General features: G+C 49.9%; 1 pseudogene; it reads left to right on the forward strand.

Annotated features, from left to right (window-relative positions):
* Positions 1 to 3,782: 3,782 nt before the first annotated feature.
* On the forward strand, positions 3,783 to 7,562 carry LOC144597183 (cytochrome P450 1B1 pseudogene; annotated as a pseudogene).
* The last annotated feature ends 293 nt before the right edge of the window (positions 7,563 to 7,855 follow it).

Genomic DNA, 7,855 nt, shown 5'->3' on the forward strand with positions numbered 1-7,855 from the left:
AGATTCTGGCAGAAGATACAATTGCATAAAAGCGCTTAGCACCACATTCAAGAATAGCTTCTTCTCCACTGTTATCAGACCCTTGAATGGATTTATCATAGACCCGGAGTGAGTTCCAATCTTCCAATCTACCTCGTTGTAGTCCTTGCGCTATTTTTTCACCTGCTCCTTCTCTGTAGCTGTAACATTATATCCTGCAGTTATTTTTCTCATTTGCTCTACCCGATGTACTCATGTACGGTATTGTGTTTCTGGAGCTTTTCCACGCTGCTCTCTGTTTCCTGTCACAGGTAATTTTCTATCCATACTGCTACAGTCCCTTTTATTCCCCATGCTTCACTCCTAAAGACGTAGTTTACGTGGCACCTTACAAACACTTTTTGGAAACTCCTTCAACCACATTTCTCTCAACAATCATTGCTATTACTTCACCATAAGCTCTTATCAAGTGAAACACGATTTGCTTTTAATAAGTCCATTTTGCCATCAACTGGCACTTATCCACGTGACTTTGATCCTGTCTCAAGTCTGGACCCATGCAGGACTCTCTCACAAAAGTGTGTTCCTGCATCAGCTAGCACATTGGATTGAACTACAACTTTCATCCACAACCTTGTGACTCGACCAGCACCAAAACAGATTGTTTCACCAATGTATCTTTAATGCAGTGAATGTCAAGACCCTGAGGAGCATTGTGCTTCATTTGGTGTGCAAGTCTATAGCTCCAATAAAGTGGCAGCACAAGTAGGTAAAGTGGTAAAGAAGGCGAAGGGGAGGTTTTCTTCATAGGTCGGGGCTTTGAGTATAAGAATCAAACAGTTATGTTGCTGCTTTATGGGAACAAGATTTTGCAGATGCTGGTTTACATAAAAATACGCAAAATGCTGGAGTAACTCAGTGGGTCAGGCAGCGTTAGGTTGGAACCCTTCTTCAAACTGATTGTGGGGGTAGGGGGCAATAAAACTACAAGAGAGGAGAGGCAGGACAAAGCCTGGCAAGTAATAGGTGGATATATACAAGGGTGGGAGGATGTTTAATAGGCAGATGGTTGGACAAATGCCAGAGAAGAAAAGACAGACGTTGAGACAAAAGGATAATGAATTGCAAATTGTGACTCTGGACGAAGAAATATGCAGTAGGTGGAAGGAGACAAATAGGTACGAGTTCAGGTGGGGCAGTGGGGAGGGGGGCAGGGTGGGGAGGGAGGGGTTTTGAAGTTACTTAAAAGTGGAAAATTCAATGTTCCTACAGTTGGCTAGTAAACTACCCAAGCGGAATATGAGGTGCTGTTCCTCCAGTATACGTGTGGCCTCACTCTTGCAATGGAGGTGCCACAGGACAGAAAGGTCTGTAAGGGAATGGGAAGAGGAGTTAAAATGATTAGCAACCGGGAGATCATGTAACCCCCGGCAGACGCGCATGTGTTTGGTGAAAGCACATGTGGTTGCCAAGTCTACACTTGGTCTCGCCGATGTACAGGAGGCCACATCGGGAACACCGGATTCAGAAGAGGAGATTAGAGGAGGTGGACGTGAACCTCTGTCTCACCTGGAAGGACTGCTGCGGTCCCTGGATGGAGGTGAAGTTTCAATTCCATTTGGAATTTTTGGGGGGACCAAGAACCAAGAAGGATGAGGTATAGTGACAGGTGTTACATCTCCAGCGGTTGAAGGGGAGGGGGGTGCCAGGGAAAGAGCTGGTTTGGGTAGGAAGGGATGAGTGAACAAAGGAGTTGTGGAAGGAGCGGTCTCTGCAGAAGGCAGAAAGGGGTGGAGGAAAGAAGATGTGACTGGTGATGGGATCACTTTGAAGGGGACGGAAATGTCGGAAAATAATGTTAGATGTGGAGGCTGGTGGGGTAAAAGGTGAGGACCAGGGGAACTCCAGGCCTGCTGGATCTCCTGGTTGCTAATGATTTAGATTCCTCTTCCCATCCCCATACTGATCGTTCTGCCCTGGGCCTCCTCCATTGTCAGAGGCCTTATGCAAACTGGAGGAACAGCTCCTCATATTTGACAGGTAGCTTACAACCCAATGGTATGAAAAATGAACTCTCCAATTTCTGATAATGTCACTCCCCCCCCCAACTGCCTATCAACCTTCTCTCTCACCAATATCCACCTGTTACTTGCCAGGCGTTGTCCTGCCTCTCCTCCCCTTAAGCTTTCCCCCCCCTCCCTCCACAATCAGTCTGAAGAAGTATCCCAACACAATGCTGCCTGGCCCACTGAGTTACTCCAGCATTTTGTGTATTTTTTTGTAAACCAACATCTCCTTATGTCTCTCACCTTCTGTCTTTACCATCTCTGGCATTTGTCCAATCATTTGCCTATTAACACCCCTCTCCCCTCCCTCTCTTGCTCCTGTACCTATATCCATCTATTAATTGCCAGATTTTGTTCTGCCTCCTCCTCCGCAATCAGTCTGAAGAAGGGTCCCAACCCCAAATGTCACCTAACCATGTTCTCCAGAGATGCTGCTAGACCCACTGAGTTACTCCAGCACTTTGTGACTTTTTTTGCTCTGGTTGCCCCATTACAGGAAAGGTATGGAGGCTTTGGAGAGGTTGCTGAAGAGGTTTACCAGGATTCTTTCTGGCGTGTTGGAGGCAGAGGGGCGACCTAATATATATATAAAATTGTAGGAGGCATAGGCAGGGTAGATAGTCTTTTTTTCCAGAATGGAAATGTCAAATACTAGAGGACATAGTTTTAAGGTGAGAGGGGAGTGTTTCAAGGTGATTTATGAGGCAAGATGTTTTACAGAGTTTTACAGCGAGTGCCCAGGACGTGTTGCCAACGGCTGTGGTGGAAACCGAAAAATAGCAACGTTTAAGAGGTCTTTCGGCCGGCGCATGGACAGGTAGGGAATGGAGGGACATGGGTCATAAGCAGATGTGCAATATAAATTTGTATTATGGTAAGCGCAGACATTGTGGGCTAGAGGGTCTTTTCCTGCGCTGTTCTATGTTCTATTCGTGGTTTTGTTTGAGTTGAATAGAATAGAGGAGCCCCTACATTGTCATTCTCAAAATACTTCATTGGATGTAAAGTGCGTTGTAAAATCCTGACTTTGTGAGATCTCTCTCTCTCTCTCTCTCTCTCTCTCTCTCTCTCTCTCTCTCTCTCTCTCTCTCTCTCTCTCTCTCTCACACACACACTCTCTCTCCCTTTCTCTCACTATCTGCAATCATTTCGAGGTAATTTAGGGAATGGATTCTGGATGCCATATTAGGTTATTTTGTGCAAAACGAACTGACGGGAAGCCGCGTACAATTCAGCCCGTCAGCGTTCCGTGTGATATGGGGAGGATTAAAAATGGGTCTTGACAGGCGTGAAACCAATAGTGTGGAAAACTCCGCTAATCCGGAGCGCCAGGTCACGAAGGTGTCGGACTATCGGAGTTTGTCTGCATTTTGGACAGGAACCCTTTCCTCGCCAATCTCATGGTTTCAAAGCGCCGCGGACAGTTGTGCATGTTGCAGCTTTAAAATGAACTAGATGGCTTCTTTACGAGAGGATACGATGCACCCCCCCCCCCCCCCCCCCCGGAGGCCCGGGTCAAAGGCGATCTGGCTTCACTTTGGGGAGGAAGAGGAGCCCGGTCGGTGGCAGTAACAGCGGCTCTCCCGGCGCAGGAGTTGCTCGTTCCCATTGGTTTGACACCACGAAGCGCGGATGAATGGTGTTGGAGAATTTGAAAGGGAGGGGAGTCGGCCAGGGCCCGCACTCTTTAAATGCAAAGTAAGAACCGGATCAGATGTGAGAGCAGCCGGCAGCCGAGCGGGCTGAGGTAGAGACACGGATCAAGGACACAGACCTTGTGCAGTGTGCGAGGGAACAGAGGAGGAGGAGGAGGTTTGCCATCGAGGTCCGTGCGGCACCTGAACCAGGGACGGGAAGGTGAGCGAGAGGCGGGATGATGGCGGAGGAGTGGAAGCCACAGGTCCAGCCGGCCCTGCTGTTGTCCATCGCCCTGCTCCTGTGCATGGAGTTGTGCAGGTGCCTCTTGCGCCGGGGGAAGGGTCGCCGCCGCTGCCCACCTGGACCTTTCGCCTGGCCGCTGGTGGGCAACGCCATGCAGTTGGGCAAGTCGCCACACCTCACCTTCAGCAGGATGGCCCGGCGATACGGAGACCTGTTCCAGATCCGCCTGGGCGGCCGTGACATTGTGGTGCTGAACGGCGGCGCGACCATCCGCCAGGCTCTGCTGCAGCACGGAGCCAAGTTCGCCGGGCGGCCGGACTTCGCCTCATTCCGCCTGGTGTCCGGCGGCAAGAGCATGGCCTTCGGCCAGTACAACCACCAGTGGAAGGTGCACCGCCGCCTGGCGCAATCTGCAGTGCGCTCCTTCTCCACGGCCGATGCCCGGGCTCGCCGTGTCCTGGAGGACCATGTCCAGGGAGAGGCTCGCCAGTTGTTGCTGGTATTCCTGCGCCTGGGCGCCGGTGGCCAACACTTCCAGCCCTGCCCAGAGCTGACGGTGGCGGCCGCCAACGTGATGTGCGCCCTGTGCTTCGGGCGCCGCTACAACCACGATGACCAGGAGTTCCGGCGGCTGCTGGGCAGGACCTACCGCTTCGGCCGCACGGTGGGAGCCGGCAGCCTAGTGGATGTCATGCCCTGGCTCCAGTCCTTCCCCAACCCGGTGCGAACCATCTACCGCGACTTCCAGCAGCTCAACCGCGAGTTCTTCGAGTTCGTCCGCAGTAAAGTGGAGCAGCACCGGCGCACCTTCCACCCGGGCACCACCCGGGACATGAGCGACGCTTTCATCGAGGCGCTGGAGGGGGACAGGATGGCACAAGAGGGTCTCAGCCCGGAGCACGCAGAGGGTTCAGTCACCGACATCCTGGGGGCCAGCCAGGACACCACGTCCACCGCCCTCAGTTGGATCCTGTTCCACCTGATCCAGTTCCCGCAGCTCCAGGCCAAGCTCCAGAGGGACATCGACCAGGTGGTTGGCAGGGACCGTCTGCCCGGAGCCCAGGACAAGGCTCGCCTGCCCTACCTGGAGGCCTTCCTCTACGAGATCATGAGGTTCACCAGCTTCGTCCCGATGACCATCCCGCACGCCACCACCTCGCCCGTGGACATCAACGGATACCACATCCCCCAGGGCACGGTGGTCTTCATCAACCAGTGGTCGGTCAACCACGACCGCGACAAGTGGAAGGACCCCAGCACCTTCGACCCCGGGCGGTTCCTGAACGCGGACGGCTCCATCAACAAGGACCTGACCAGCAGCGTCATGATCTTCTCGGTGGGCAAGAGGAGGTGCATCGGAGAGCAGCTGTCCAAGATCCAGACCTTCCTCTTCACCGCCATCCTCGTCCACCAGTGCACCTTCGAAGCCAACCCCGCTGAGAAGCTGACCATGGACTGTCACTACGGACTGACCATCAAACCCATGTCCTTCACCTTGCTGGTCCGACTCCGGGACAAGTTTGTGCAGGAGGCAGCTGAGGCAGACGCACAACCCAGTGAGTCGGCTGACTGCCGGACTGTTCCCACACCGTCTTAAATCGCCCTGCCTCTCTTTAACAGGCAGCCTGCGAATGACTTTAAATGAACACTATAAAATGTTTGATCCGAGCCAAATACTCGTAAAGAGAACAAGCGTAAATCTGTCCCCTTTTAATGCGTTAAAAAATGTCACATTATTTTGTACCGGGATTTTATAACGAAGGGGTTCACACAGTTTTTAAATCAACTGATTCCGAAACCCATTTAAAAATATTCCTGTAAAAGACACAAAGTGCAGGAGTAACTCAGCGGGTTAGGCAGTATCTATCTCTGGCCAATATGGATTGGCGACGTTTCGGGTCGGGACCCGTCTTTAGACCATGTTTTTTTACCACTTTTTCAACATATTCCAGCTTGACTCGGCGCTAAATAGGTGTTGTGTGCGGCACTGGTGCATCTCCCGATCTTCGGGGGAGAAATAATAATCTTGATATAAAATCAGTTGGAAGTGGTCTGGAGGCGTTTTGCATGAGTTCGTGCTTCAAAGCCTCAGTCGGCAAAATAAACCGAGGAAAGGGACCCTCCGCCGGAGTGTGTGTGTGAGAGAGAGAGAGAGAGAGAGAGAGAGAGAGAGAGAGAGAGAGAGAGAGAGGGGGGGGCGGCGCTGTGCCACTTCATCCAACAACTCCATTGACTCGGTATTCTGAAAACAGTGGACTGAAATAATGGACTCGTTTTATTTTATTAGGGGACAAAAATCGCAGCGGGGTGTTAGCAGAGTTAATTTGAACAAAGGGGCTGCGAACTGCGAACAGTGACGGGGACTCCACTGATGCCTTGTGTCTAAAATGCACATCCTGAAAGAAAAACGGAGGCTCCCGCTTGCTGGGCGCAAGACTGGGGTGACTAGCGGGGAAAGGGACAGGTTGGGAATCTGAAATACAAGCCACGACCCACACTCAGCAGGTCGGGCAACATCCGCGGAGAGAGAAACAGTTAGCGTTTAAGGTCAATGACCTTTCCTTGAACCATTCCAATTAAAAGAGTATGAACCCCGTTTCTCTCTGTATCAGAGTCTTATCTCTGAGGTTTTTTCTTGAATAAATAGTATGGGGCGGCACAGACATGTTGCCTCACGGCTCCAGAGACCCGGGTGGGTTCGATCCTGACTACGGGTGCTACTTGAACGGAGTTTGTACTTTTCCCCATGTTCCCTGTGGGTTTTTTCTCCGAGTGCTCCGTGCAGGTTTGTAGGTTAATTGGCTTTTGTAAAAATGCCCCTAGTGTGTAGGATGCGAAACGAGAACAACGTAGAACTAGTGTATTGGTGATCGTTGGTCGGCGCGAACTCGGTGGGCCGAAGGGCTTGTTTCTAGTTGTATCTCTAAACTAAAACTAAACTGGACTGAGGTTGACTCCAAACGCCCACACTGGCATCCCGTGATATCATTATGTACAACTGACAGTCGCTAACATAATGCGTAAATAGTTCACTTGAAGTTTAAACCTGTATTAACAAAAAGTATTTCTTCAATGTAAGATTTTTAGTATCCGATTGGATGCACAAGTACAGTGGTGCTGCACTGAAATTTCAGTTGTGATGAAATTCAGTAGTAAGATGCAAAGTGATAGCAACATCTGCATTATATGTGCCTCTATTCTGGGAGATTGGGGGTGGGATCAGTCCAGATAGAAATGTTTTTGTAATATTGTTTTAAGGGGAGCATATTGCATTCTGTGTAGGATAGCTGGCTAATTCGCTGAGTTGCTCCAGCACTTTGTGTCTATTTTATACTGTTTATCATTCTGTGCTGGGTGATATTTCCGTTTGCATTCACAGTGTATTAAGTAATTAATCTCACAATTCCAATTTTGCCTCCCCTAAAATTTATATTTAAATTTACAATGATTTTCTGCATTGCCTTTTTGGAGATGATGACTTAATAGACTTAATTTGATTACTGGAGGAACAGAACTTTATGTCTTTTTTGGTAAACCACAATCTGCAGTTTCTTGTTTCTACATAATTTGATTGCTGCTTGCCTTAACATTCAGCTCGTTGAAGCATGAGCTGAGATGCGAGAAGCCTTTAGTGATGGAGAGCTGGGGGGGGGGGGGGGGGGGATTAAAAAATAAAAGAGGACGCAAGCCGTACGTTTTCTCTCTACTTAAGCCTGGTGGATCTGTATAGATTTAAAAAAAATTAAATCAATGTATATCCATAAAGAGAAGGCATGGACACTAAAATGGACCAAGAAAATTCCATATCAAGCCCATCAGCATCTGAAATAATTATGTTTTTCAGTGTCCAAATTCAAACTGGCCACTGATGAACTTGCTAATTTCTTTCCACTTTTCATCTCCCGCTCACAGCACCCTCCCACACACAC

Source organism: Rhinoraja longicauda, chromosome 10 (genome assembly GCF_053455715.1).
Source record: "Rhinoraja longicauda isolate Sanriku21f chromosome 10, sRhiLon1.1, whole genome shotgun sequence".
Classification (NCBI taxonomy): Eukaryota; Metazoa; Chordata; class Chondrichthyes; order Rajiformes; family Arhynchobatidae; genus Rhinoraja; species Rhinoraja longicauda.